Raw genomic sequence first — 14,348 nt, 5'->3', positions numbered from 1 at the left:
AGAGAAACAGAGGAGATCAATTGTAAATCATTGACACTATTTATATGTGGGGTGGGTAAGAAGCAGGTGGGGTGTATGGATAGGAAGGAGACTTCTCAGTCTACCTACTTACATGATTTTGACTTTTGAATTATGTGTATTTTTTCATATTCAAAAGAAAAAATTAAATGAAAGGATGAAAAAAAATCACACTAGAACTACTACAAACAAAAAAATTGATGTAAGTGTATATTAAATATATAACCTGACTGTAAACTTTGGTACTAGGGCTGTTATTATAAACACCAAAATAATTGAAAAAAAAGATCAAACTTAGTTGTAAAGTTGAACCAACCTGCTGCTGGAAGTGACACTCGAGTGATTCTGAAACTTTGTTCATGTTGTAGGACAGACGAAATAAGGAGATATATTTACTCCGATGTAGGGAACCAGGGTTCTCACTATGAGGAGGAGAAATACAAAATAAGGAATCAGGAAAGAACTCTGTGTTCCTAAGCTAACAGTACAATCATTCGTGTAAACGCATGTTCCCTGGCTCTGTCCCCTGAAAGGGCCTGGAAGCAGTGACAGGCCAGCAGCTATGTGCAAAGCTACCCACCCCCACGACTTGCTTTCTAGATCTCATTTCCTATAAAGAAACCAGGGCTCCTTGAGAAACTGCTGATAGCAGCCCCGGGACAGGGAAATACAAGGCCATACTCTAATCCTCTCCAGTCAAAGACAAAACCAAGTCCCTGCACAAACCACAACAATTACCAAACCCCTCTCCCAGGTAACTCAAGCGACTGCTGTTTCTGCACCAAGTATGGCTTTAGCTTTTCTCCACTGTCCCTCCTCCCATCATGAAGTCCCCAGCACCCAATCCAGAGCAAACCCCCACTTCCTTGACATTCCCCCATCTCATAACACAAATTAAATTCCTACAATCAGGCCATGCTAACATCTCTCGCTGCAATGCCCTGCCGGCTACCATGGCGTGTGGTCTCCTGTAACTGCTGCAAGCTGTCTCCCTTACTGACTCTGTCACACTGCAGGCCGTGTTTCTAGTCATGTATGAGGGCTGCCAACACCCCCCACCACCCACATGAGATAAGACACTTTGTAAGTATATGTACTGAAGCACCTTTTGTCAGTGCTTGAGCTGGACCACATTTCTAGAACCTCTTCTCATAATTAAACAGCACAGCCAGATGGCACTTCAGAAACTTGCTCTACCCTGTGCCTCCTCACCTGGCTCTTCTGGCCCCTACAAACAACAATTCTCAAATCTTCTGGCTGTTTTTCTTATGCCATATCCCTAAATAATATGCCTATTCTGTTACTTATTGATTTATCCATTTTAAACATTATCTCTTACCATCCTTCAGCATACTATCTCTCTTGTACATGTGAAGAAAAAATTTATTCAAACTCAGAGGAAAACGAAATGATAATTGCTTGATTTTTTTTGAAATGCTTAAGCATTTTCTCATAAACCTGTTTGGCCCTCATCTGACACTCTTGGGAAATGTAACTTTACTTTGTTCACCAAATATTCGATTAATAATCCAGTTGATGAAGGGGTTTTCCTTCACACACATCCATATTCACGTCCTCCTCCTATCCTCCCAACATATGATAACGATGAGTTTCAAAACTTGATCACGAGGATTGGCATGATTATGATTATACAAATGTTGATCATTCCTTTCTTGAACACTTTCTTTCACCAAGTGCCACCCCGCTCCCTCTCAAATGTGGAGAATCCCCTTTTCTGGGCCATAGTGTCCTCTCTATGAAGGACCATGCTCTTGACTCACCCTGAACCTATCCCAACGTGGTTCTGCAGTCAAGTTCCACAGCAGAGATGGGGGGAGCATCTGCTGATGACCAGGGACCATCATGGTACCCCACACAGCCTACCACAGCATCTCTGTAGAGTGACCTGAGGCAGCCTGAGCATGAGTCTGGTTGAAATGCTCAGCTCACCCACTCATCTGTGTTCAGCGATGAGGAAGAGCTGGATTTAGACAATCTAGCCTCGCTGTTTAAGTAAACCTGGCATTAGATAGGACATTAATTCCTTCCCTCTTATATCATCACTGGAATGAAAGAAAAGGGCTTACACCATTTTTATGTGAGCTATGTAGGTACAGTTTTATCCTTATTTTGGAGAGTTCGAAATATGTTAGCATCATTATTTATTTGATTATATAACCAGATACTGAGGGACCGTTTAGTGACCCACAGAATGAGGTCAGGTTAGTTTTCTGAATCTAATGCTCTGAGGCCCTTGAAGAGGAAGTAGGGGTAGACAATGAAGACGGGCCCATTCTTGAGAGTGTTCTGGGAACTAGCCATTACAAAACACACTCAGTGATGCTGTAATTTTGACAAGGTCAGTGGATATGAGAGTGCAAAATTATTCCCCCTGAAAATGTGGACACATTTTAGAAGAGGAGACAAACATGAACCTCTAGTAGCATATTTTATTCCTTTTCCAACTCAATCCTTTTTCTGTTCATTATTTCTCAATTTCCATAACTCTCCATAAAAATCTATGGACAAGATGACCCAAAAAATTCCCCAAATTGCCTTTAGCAATTCTCTGCAGTCTGCACGTTGTGCCATGACTATTTGTCAGTGAATGAGGTTGTGTGATTCCTGCCATGTCAACTTGAGCAAACCACAGTTACAGGGATGGCATGGAATGTGGAGGAAACATTAATGCCTCTGGGACAGGCCGCTACTTAGCTGTAAAAGGATATGAGAAATCAGGCCTCAAGGGAGGCTGATGGAGAGCGGGAAGGAAGAGTAGGAATGAGACCCTGGTTTACAAGTAGACCCGGGTCTTCCCATTACATATAAGAAGTGAAGTCAGAGGAGGTGATATGACATCTTGGGGAAAGTACACAGAAGAAAGAGGGCTAAAGAATGTTTACAGCAAAACTAAACCAAATGTAACACCAAACCAAAACGTAAACCCCAAATTCTAAAGGGTCCTTGAAAGTTCAGAAGACAGATCTTATGGTGGGCTCAAATTCTCAGAAATGAGAACTAGTTCGTAACTGAGTGGAAGTAAAAGTGAAACCCTTGTCACAAATGTTTTCAATTTAGCTACCATTCTAGAATGGTATCTAGCTGAGAAATATTATTTATTCTTTATTTATTCTCTTCTATAAAGTACCAACAAAGTATGCTAAAAAAGATCTGGAGATTAAATAATAAACGTTTAGCTATCCTAAAATGCTAGAAGAGTAATATTAAGGCTCCATGACACACACACACACACACACACACACACACACACACACACACTCATACTGAATTCAAATATATGAAATGCCTCACCCAATAAATCAGGCAAAAGGAAGGAAATTAGTGACTGCTGTCTGAGTACTTGAGATCTACAATTCTCTGAATATGGAATAGAAACAGATTGGCAGTCATTTTCTTTTCAATTTAATAACCACATTAACTTGATCTGTGCTTTTATCAGCTCTAAGCAGAGGGGAGACAGACCTTTAACTTTCACTGGGCCATAGAATGATAACACACAATTCAGACTTCTCAGAGAGTGCGGTTGTGATTGAATGTTTGGTGTCTAACTGTAAAACTAGTTTCAAGATCCCTGTATAATTAGAAATGGCCTACCTGTGGGAGCCAATGGACATTCAGTCTGGTGTCATGGCCCAGGGCAAGGTGATGGGGGCCAGTAGGAAAGTGTGCAGGTGAGGGCAGCCCTGCATGCAGCTCTGGAACCTGAGCCATGTGGGGGTACTTCTGCAAAGGAGCGCGGTCCAGCCCAGCTCAGGGCATCAGAGCCCAAGCAATGATGGAGCCTGATAAGGGTGTTAAGTGATCAATTTGAAGGTGTATGTTGCTTGGTATCAATCCTTCTCTAAGTCTCTTCTCTAAACTCTGATAGATAGATAGATAGATAGATAGATAGACAGATAGATAGATATATCCATGGTGTGTGTGTGTTGTGTGAGAGGGAGGGGTCCACTTTCTCCTGCTCTAGAGGATACTGAGGTTGAAATCCACATAACTCCAAGTCCATCCAGAAAAAACTTCTTTCATGTCTACTCTTCTCCTTTGAGATTCAGGTACTTTTATACCTCCTGTGGTTTTGTCTGAATGTAAGTTTAAATAGTACTGCTTTTCTAATTTCAGAAATAACCCAAACACAATGGTAAGCTGAGTTAGTTTTAAGATGTCCACTGAAGTCAATATTAACTATGCAGCAAGTGACATTTTCAACATTAGAGGTCTAGAGCAACGTAAAGTGAACGACCTCATCCACTGGCTTCTAAGAGGACACAGCTGTTATATTTGCCATCTCAACTAGCAACTAATGTGTGTACGTGTTTGTCTCTGCCCTGAAAGCTGTAAGCTGGTTGACCAGGAACTCAGTGTCTCACAGCTTCGTGGCCTGGTGCATTGTGCTGCACTGATACATGGCTAAGCCTGGGAAATGCAAAGCACAGCACTAGTATATGGCAATTGTTTTTTTGAGATTTGAGACAATGAAGCTCCAAATTCCAGGTATGCTAAAGTAACAGTGAAATCTGAGAGGTTCTTTCTATATTATGACAGCAGGTCAAAGGCTTTTAAAAAAATTATTTTTCAATTAAGGAAATGTTGGCAGTGGGAGCTTTTTTTTTTTCCCCAGAAACATACAATTTCTATCTTTCGTATTCTACCAAATTTTTTCTCAGTTTGTTTCCAAGTCTTGCATTAAATAATGCTTTTCTCCTATGCTATTCATATGAGACTGGAATGAGACTAGAGCAGTCTTAAATTGAACAGTCTATCAGACACTTGCAACCCATACGAATATATATTATCAGGTTTCATTCTGTGTGTTTGTAACATGTGAACTTCTTTAAAACCCATCACACAACATTATACGGCTTGAAAGGTAAACTAAAGAATTGATTGTACAGAATCAATGAAATAAAAAGCTCCAAGTGACTACATTTGCAATTCACAGTTCAAAAGGAAAAGAAAAACTTGCACTCTCAGTGCATATATCAAATCTTACCCCAAAACCCTGGTCAGCCCCTGTAGACAAGGGTGCGTGTTGAGCAAAGTTTGGGTCATGCCTGCCATAGCCACTAGAATCAGTATGATTCCAATAAACGGTGATGGAAAAACTGGATATCCACGTGCAAAAGAATGAAGTTGGACTCCTACTTCACACTGCTCACAAAAATTAACTCAAAATGAATTAAGGGCTTAAACATAAGACCTGAAACCATAAAACTCCTTAAAGAAAACACATGGAAAAAGCTCCTTGACTTTGGTCCTGGCAATTTTTTTGGAAATGATACCATAAGCATAAGCAAATTTCAGTAACTGGGACTACATCACAGTAAAAAGCTTCTGCACAGCAAAATAAATGATCAACAAGATGAAAACACACCTTACCTAATAGGAGAAAATATCTGCAAACATATACCTGATAAGGGGTCTATTTCCAAAACATCCAAGGAACTCACACAAAACATCCAAGGAACTCAAAGAGCAAAAAAACAATCTGATTAAAAAATAGGCAGAGGTGGGCACCTGGGTGGCTCAGTTAGTTAAGTGTCTGCCTACAGCTCAGGTCATGATCTCAGGGGCCTGGGATCAGGTCCCGCATCAGGCTGCCTGCTCACTGGGGAGTCTGCTTCTCCCTCTACGCCCTGCCCCTACTTGTGCTCTCTGTCTCTCAAACAAACAAATAAAATCTAATTTATTTAAAATTTAAAAAAACAGGCAGAGAACATGAATAGATATTTTCCTAAAGAAGACACGCAGATGGCCAACAAGCACATGAAAAAGTGCTCAACATCACTCATCTCCAGGAAAATACAAACCAAAACCACAATGAGCTCACCTCACACCTCTCAGAATGGCTACTACCAGAAAAGCAAGAGATAACAAGTGCTGGTGATGATGGAGAGAAAAGAGAACCCTGGTGCACTCCTGGTGGTAAACTGATACAGCTGCGGTGGAAAATAGTATGGAGGTTCTCAAAAAAGTAAGAATAGAACTACCATAGGATCCCACAATTCCACTTCCATGGATATGTCCAAAAATAAAACCACTGTCTTGAAGAGATATCTGCACTGAAGCATTATATTATATATATTATATATTATAGTATAGGAGATACTGCTGTGGCTATCTTTGGAAAATATAATCTGCCTCATAAGTATCCTTGTCTATTCACATGGTATTATGCTACATTTTGTGTCTTTAAAAATATGCCTTAATAAACATTTTTAATTTTCCCTGTGGAGGTAGTACATGTTTTTGGTTAGATTTACGACTCAGTACATTATATTCTCCATTATTATTGTCAATTAGGTCTTCTCTTTAAATGTTCTTAGTTGCTTGTAATGTAAAGAAATGCAACTGATTTTGAATCCAGCCACCTTGCTACCTGCTGCAGATAATGATACTTTTATTTCTCCTTTCGAATCTCCATGATTTAGTATATTTTCGTATCTTATTGCACTACATATGATCTTTAATAAAACTGGAATAGAAGTGGTAATAGCAGTCCTCCTTGTGGCATTCCTTAATTATAAGGGAATACATACGTCTACTGTTTTTCCATTTAGAATGATAGTGCTCTATGTTTTTATACATAATCCTTACTGGTTAAGGAATTCCCTTCTACTTCTAATTGGCCAAGAGATTTTATCATCAATTATAATAGAATACTTTAAGTACTTTTTCTACATCTACTAAGAATACAGATTTTTTAATATAGTGTCTGATTTGCTAATAATGTCATTTAGAATTTTTGCCTATATTCATGAGAGAAATGGGCCTATACTTTTCCATTCTCATACTGTATTGGTTTGGTTTTGGTACCATGGTTATACTTGCCTCATAGGTTGAAGTGGTATTCTTCCATCTTTTGATATAATTAAAAGAGTTTAAATAAAATTGGGATTGTCCTTGGAATGTTTGTTAGAATTTGCCTATAAAACCAACAGTCTTGTGTTTTCTTTGTGGGAAGATTATATTCACTACTTTGGCTTCTTTAATAGCTACAGGACTACTGAAGTTTATTACTTTTGGGGTCAATTATAATAAATTATATTATTCCAAGAATTTGTCCATTTCATTTATGCTTTCAAATTTGCTAGTCTAGAATTGCTGATAATATTCTTATAGTGTATCTCTTTAATTTCTACTTCATTTCTACTTACGTCTCCCTTTACATTCATTATAGCATTTGTGTCCTTTTGTTTTTTAAGTTGATCATTTTTGGCAGAAATTTACCTATTTTTTAAAAAAAAATTTTTTTTTGCTTTGTTGATGTTCTATATTGTAATATCTTTGATTCTATTTCATTGACTCCTGCTCGTTTTTTACTCCTCTTCAACTTGATTTAGATTTACTCTGTCATTTTTCTAACTTCATAAAAGATAGACAACTTGACTCATTAAGTTGGAAGCCTTCCTCTTTGGACAGATTTAAAGCTAAAAATTTCTCTCAAGGATAAAAAAAGTGAGAGAACTTTCACTTTTGCTGCATCCCACAGGTCTTTATATGTAGAGTTTTCATTATCATTCAGTAAATTTCCATTGTGGTTCCTGCTTTAACTTGTGGGTTTCTTAGAAGTGTGTCTTTTAAGTTCCAAATATACAAAGACACTTAACATTTTGTTATTAAATCCTAACTTAATTACATAGTAATAGTAGTAAGATTCTTGGTCTATATGGACCTATCTTTGAAATTTATTGAGGCTTTCCTTGTTGCCTAATCCTTGATCAAGTAAACGCTTCATATGGACAGAGGTGAAAAAATGTGTTTTCTCTAATTCTTGATTGGAGAATTCTTTATATATCCATTAGACTAAGGTTATCAATTGTTATTCAGGTTTTCTATATCTTTTTTGAGTTATTGACTGCTCAACCTATCCAAAATCAAGAGCGTGACTTGAAAGCTACTCCTGTGATGTCAGTTTTATCAATTTATCCTTGTAATTCTGCCACTTTGGGCTTCATACATTTTGAGGATATTTTACAAAATGTATGTTTAAAATTGCCACATCTTGATGAGTTTAATCTTGTATCATGATGGTGATCTTTTCCAGCCCTAAATTTTTTTCTTAAAGTCAGTTTTATTCTACATTACTCTGTTTTATTCTGATTATATTAATTTTTTATCCTTTCATTTAAACGTTTTAAACTATATATATTAGATTTTAAAAATTCAGTCATTCAAGTTTATCCTTCACTTTGAGTTTTTTACTTTTATTGATATATTTGGGTGTGTTTTTGTCATCTTAATTTCTTCTTTCAATTTTTCCCCCTTTCTTTTTTGTCTTCTCTTACCTGAAAAAAGATATCTGTATTCCCACCCCAATAACAATATATCATTCTTTTATATCCTTTGTTCTTCCTCTCACTAATGTCTATCATATTATCTAAACTTAACATGTCTTATTGAAGTATAATATACAGATAGTGACATGTACAATTTTTAAGACTTTTTACCTATGCACGCAGCTGTTACCACAACCTAGATCAAGATATACAAGCCAGTCAACACACTCTAAAAGATTAACATTATGAACTTCTGTCACTGGAGATGAATTTTGCCTGGTATTGAACTTCATATAAGTAGAATTATCCAGTGTGTTTTCTCTTTGTGTCAGGCTTCTTTCCCCAATGTAATGTTTTAGACATTTATTCGTGATGTGCTTATTAGCATATTGCTATTTTTTTATTGCTTAGCAACATTTCATTGCCTAAATAAACCACAATTTTTTAAAAAGATTTATTCATTTATTTTAGAGAGAGAGAGAGCACAGCGGGGAGGGGCAGAGGAAGAGGGAGAGAGAGACTCAAGCTGATTCCGTGATGAGCACAGAATCTGATGCGGGGCTCGATCTCACAACCTTGAGATCATGACCTGAGCAGAAACCAAGAGTCAGACCCTTAACCAACTGCACCACCCAGGTGCCCCTAAACCACAATTTTTAAAAACTCTTCTCTTATTGTTGGGCATTTGGGGTTGTTTCCAGTTTAGCGTTATTATGTTATCATTTCTCTTGGGTACTTTTTTTTGTCTCTGATGTTCCTAAATTTTGCAGTAAGGAGTGGTAGAGAGTCCAGGACAACAAATGATCATAGTCACTCACTCCCCACTGCAAAAACAAGCCCTGGTTGGTGAGAGGCAGCACTGGGAAGAGACACTTCTAAGACTGTAGTGCCTTGGCTGGGGGTCTGACGTGGCAGAGAGCAGAAGGGCCTGATTGGGGGTCAGTGCACTCTACCTGTTTTCTCAGCCCTTCATGAGTACAGGGATTCTGTGTGGCTGCCTGGAGTTTGCAGGTGAGCTCCCTAGACCCAGAGATCTGAACAACCAAGGGCAGGAATTGTTCTTCCCAAGGCAACTGCTGGGAAAAATGAGAGCAAATCCCCAAGATCTTCTGCTTTCCCTCACAATCCTTGCTGAGCTGTCTCCTGCCACTGACCAGAAGGACCCCCACCACAACAGTTCCAGCAGCTCACTGTGATGCCGGGGCTCTCTCACCACTCTCTCTTCCCTCCTGAGAGTGAATCTGGGAGGAGGATCAGCAGTCCTGACAGTTCCATGTTGGTCAGTTCCAGCCCCCATATTCTTAACAATTTCATATTTAAATCATAAGAGCAAATGCTATACACATTGGATCTATCCATTTTGATTCAGACTCTGTATGCTTAAAGCTTCCCCATTTGGGTCAAAACCACGGCACACGAGCTGTGGTGCGCTCACCCTGCAGACGGAACTGTGCATTATCAGCTGCGGATAAGAAATAGGCATAAGAGACTAAAAGTGATGCAATTAGAGATGTCATTCCCTACTGCAATGGTGCCAGAAGCAGTATTTTCCCCAATTCTCATTAGGTCAAACTATTGAAAGTTTCCTTTCAGCCTTTACCACTGCCCCCTGCTCTCTTTCTGTGCAAAGCAGTGTCATGTTTATCTCAGTCAAAGTCAGAGTCTTCAGTGCCTGCTGCCAAACGTGGGCACTAAGAACGAAGCACGGGAAGGAAGCTGACAGGTCACCTGACGATTGGTGCTTCTCACTCAGCATGGGTGATACAAACTGGCTTCTTCGGCTTCTTCCACAGTGCTGGAGCCAAAGCTTATATAGCTCTCAGAATTCACGGTTCTGTCTTCAAAAAGCTGAAACCTATACTCTACCGCCCAAAAAGAATATCCCAAGTAAGACTCCTAGGAAGGCACGGATCTTGAAAGTTTAAGATTAGTGTCATTGTTTCATGTTGGTGCTAGTTATATTTTCAAAAAGTATCTAAAATATTGGGTTTTTTCCTCTTTCTCTACTGAACTAAAAAAATATTCTAGGAGTTTATAATATTTGTAAACAGCACTTTTTCTTTCATTATTTTTAGAACTTAAAAATCTAGTCTCATAAAGGAAACACTTAACAGTTGTGCATATTTTGATAGTCAACAGAATTTTTACCCTAATTTACATTGTGAAATTCTGAAGCTTCTACTAATAGAGTATTTCCCATATTCATTCATTCATTCATTCATTCATTCAAATAAATATAAGTTGTGCATCTCCTTCAGGCCAGGCATTGTGAGAGGAAGAAAATCAAAGCTCAATCTTGAAGCCGCATCTAAGCAGATGGTGGGAACGACTGTATGCAAATCAGCATAATACAAGGAAAAAAAAAAAACAAGTGATATCAAAGCTTAAAAAAAAAAAAAAAAACTAAACTAAAACTGGTGTGGAAACTCAAAGACTAAAGAATTTCCTCCCAGCTAGGGAATCTGATGCAGCTTTGAGGGAGAGGTGACATTTGATCTTGACCTTTTAAAAAAGCAGAAATGGAAACCTGAGGGTGGGTGGAAGCACCTGATGGAAGAAAGTTAAAGAATTAAGTCACGGAGGTAGGAGAGAAAGGGCAGGGGTAAGCAAGCTAGAGAAGGTGAGGGGGTAAAGGGTGAGTTGGGAATAACGTCGGGAAAGTACCCATACCCTCTAACCTCTGGCAATCTTTCACTGTACATAGGGAGCCAGGCAAGAATCAGCCAGTTAAGAAACAAGAGGAAGGTCTAAGTTACAAGAAATACTACAGGGGTGCCTGGGTGGCACAGCGGTTAAGCGTCTGCCTTCAGCTCAGGGCGTGATCCCGGCGTTGTGGGATCGAGCCCCACATCAGGCTCCTCCGCTATGAGCCTGCTTCTTCCTCTCCCACTCCCCCTGCTTGTGTTCCCTCTCTCGCTGGCTGTCTCTATCTCTGTCGAATAAATAAGTAAAAAAATCTTAAAAAAAAAAAAGAAATACTACAAGCTTATAGTGTTATAGAACCTCTCTTAATTGGCCCCCATGGAACAGATTTTCTAAGATTGAACAATCTCCATCCTCCTGATAAACACAGTGGCTGACAGCGGAGCCCGTGTGCACGGGGGCTGGCGGACCCCTCCAGCACAGGCCTCTGGCTTCCACTAGGCAATTTTCATGCTGACCGAGATCTGGCTATACCTGTTACTAAACAGTATGAACCACTTAGACTCATTACAGAAATTACAGAATTTGATTAAAGAGTAATGACAGAAGTGAGGTAAAAAATATTTATTTCTTTAAGAACTGAGTTGAATGTTTTGCAAATAATTGGTAACAAGCAGTCCCTTACAAAGGGCTACTGAATCTGGTATGGTGAGATAACAGGGGGGAAAAAAAGCCAATAGTAGTAATTACCAAAAATAGTAAAAATCCAGAAGAATTCCTGGATAAAACGGTAAACAGAAAAAAACAGGAAGAGGCTGGGGTTTAGATTGCTTAATAAGTGTCTTAGTTCTTGCTCGTTTCTAGAAACGAACACTGGAGAGCTAAGGCTTCCATGTCGTGGGGATAAACTCCACACAGCACATCTGGCTTCACGCTAGAACGTCATCTTACTTTGTTCTCTCAAATTAGTATTTCTGGTTCTAAAAGAAACTAGAATTAATCACAAAGTCTAAATGCAGATTGAATAAATTCAATCAGCATCTAATCTCTAATTTTTTATTTGGGAGGCAAATACTTTTACCCCTAATTATATCACATTTTTCTCTTAAATTGACTAGAACATTGGCCTGTGGGGCAGAGACTGGTGGTTGCCTAACCAAGCCCCTCATCCCTTCCTGACCAGCAGAGTCCTGAGTCACTAGATATGGCAGTGAGTGCACCTAAAGGACTGCATTCCACCACCCTTGCAGCCGGGAGTGACCATGAATGGACTGTGTTCTGTCCAAGGAGATGTGAGGGCAGGTTGTTGGAGTGGTTTTTTAGGAAGGATCCTTAAAAGGGCAACAGACAGCTGGGGACATCTTTTTCCATCCTTTTCCTTTCTGGCATTCATGAGGTAACCTGCTGAAGGAAGTGTGCTATCAAAGACAGGCGAGCAGAAGGATGGTCACTTGAGTCCCTGAGGACACTGTCAACAAAGGAATGGCCCCCTGGGGGCTTCCTACATGTGGGAGAAAACCCAACATAATAGAAAAAAAGAAAAAGAAAATCCTCTTTTGCCAAAGCCATTATTATTATTATTATTATTATTTTAGAGAGAGATAGAGCGCATGCTCGCACATGTGTGGGGGAAGGGGGCAGAGAGAGAGAATAAAGCCGACTCTGCGCTGAGCATGGAGCCAATGGGGGGGGGGGTTCAATCTCATGACCCTGGGATCACAACATGAGCCAAAACCAAGAGTCAGATGCTTAACCAACTGTGCCACCCATGTGCCCCGTGAAGCCATTATTACTTTATATTTTCTACTCCGTGCAATCACGGCTTTCCCTAACAGATACAAGCTGTAAATCAGGTATCATATCCATAAACAGATTATTTGCAATCCAATCTTTATGAGTTTCATCAGAAAATGATTAAAAGTAGTAGTTCTCCCTTTTATAATCTTTTTATAATCTCTTTCCATTGCAAGGCAAGGGAAAAATGTTCTAATAGAGTATCTGAGGAAATCATGTTTTCAGAATTTGTCCAGAGCGGCAAGCAATCTGCTTGCCACCAGAATGCTGAGATTTGCTGCCCAGATGAACCACATGGGACACAGACGCTCCAAAGGCACAGCCATGGGTAGAGGTAAAACCACAGGGAAAGACATTATTGAAAAAGGAGAAATGCATGAAGGCATTTGTTCCTTGGAGTCTACATTAGAACACATATTTTTCTCTTGGCTTTCATGCCAAATTAGTTAAAGAGAAATTTATTGAATGTTACCTTATGGATCTTTTGTGAAACATTATTTTAAAAGAGCATTTTTTTTTTCTGAAGCAGATTTCTCAAATGCAGAAGGAGCAAATGAAACGCAAAGATGAACGTTGTTGGTAAGATTTAAAACAGGATCACACTGAGCTTGTCATGTCTTGCTGCCAAATCTCCGAATCCTGGGGTTTTGGCATAGTCTTTCATACATCCTGAGCCTTGAGGTCCAGCATTCTCTCACTCAGTCCCAGTTGACTTACTATTTGAATTTTATAAGGAATTTCCCATGAAGAATAATTTTTAACTTAGGAAGAATAAACCCTAAGTTGCCCATTCACAGAAACAATGCCATTTAATCATCCAATTCCCTTGACTGTTTGGATCACACAAGTCAACAATATGCAGACAGAAGAAAATGGCTATCCTCAAACTGATGGATTCTATAAGCTAAGGTTTTCTTTCATATACTAAAGTTTATATTTCTTGCATTTTTCAAGTCAAATTGGGGAAGAGCAATATTTCACCAATTCACAGTCAATCCAGAAAACCTGACAAGCAGAATAAAATGTATCACGTCCACCCAGCTGCATTTAATACCTCCACACAGTGCTTTGTAAGACTTACGCTCTCCATGATGACTTGGTGAGTGTCCATGAGCTCAGTGTGAACACATCCCCACTAGAAACTGACAATCCTTTTGGAATGTAGAAACCTCAGTTCTGACAACATAACTCACTTTCCAGCCTATGCCCCTCCCCAAAGAAATAGAAGGGTTGCAAGGACACAAAGGATTTAATGCTTTAATGAGGGAGAGATCAATCTTCGAGAACTATATAAGAATAATTAATCACTGATGACATCCAAAGGATAATCAACTATGTGCTAGGTATTGTGCTGGGCACTCCGACCTCTCCCCAGCTTTACAAGGCACCCCCAGGGCTGCCACTGCTGTGCAGGAATGAAGCCAGGGTTGACACCAGGTCCATATAGCTCCAGAGCCCAATACCTGTAACCACTCCGTTATGCTCTCTCCTTCCCTAAGAGAACCGTATGCACATCTGGCTATGGCAAGAGCAGCAATGCTAATCATTCATTATTCCTATTGATCAATTTGCCAAATTTGTGGAACATCATGAGTCAAG

General features: G+C 39.4%; 2 protein-coding genes across 3 annotated transcripts in view; both read right to left on the bottom strand.

Annotated features, from left to right (window-relative positions):
• The window catches only part of RTTN (rotatin), a 182,450-nt gene that overhangs the window by 23,191 nt on the left and 144,911 nt on the right, over positions 1-14,348 (bottom strand). The window lies entirely within an intron of this gene.
• Positions 1-14,348, bottom strand: part of CD226 (CD226 molecule) — a 111,988-nt gene that overhangs the window by 94,846 nt on the left and 2,794 nt on the right. Inside the window, exon 2 of one of the 2 annotated variants that reach the window (XM_057313330.1) lies at positions 335-440. The exons of the other annotated variant lie outside the window; for it this stretch is intronic. The gene's annotated coding sequence lies outside the window, so the exon portion shown is untranslated. The remainder of the gene's footprint in view (positions 1-334; positions 441-14,348) is intronic. 2 annotated transcript variants of the gene reach the window in all.

Source organism: Ursus arctos, unplaced genomic scaffold, assembly GCF_023065955.2.
Source record: "Ursus arctos isolate Adak ecotype North America unplaced genomic scaffold, UrsArc2.0 scaffold_17, whole genome shotgun sequence".
NCBI lineage: Eukaryota > Metazoa > Chordata > Mammalia > Carnivora > Ursidae > Ursus > Ursus arctos.
This window is presented reverse-complemented; position numbering and strand designations above follow the sequence as displayed.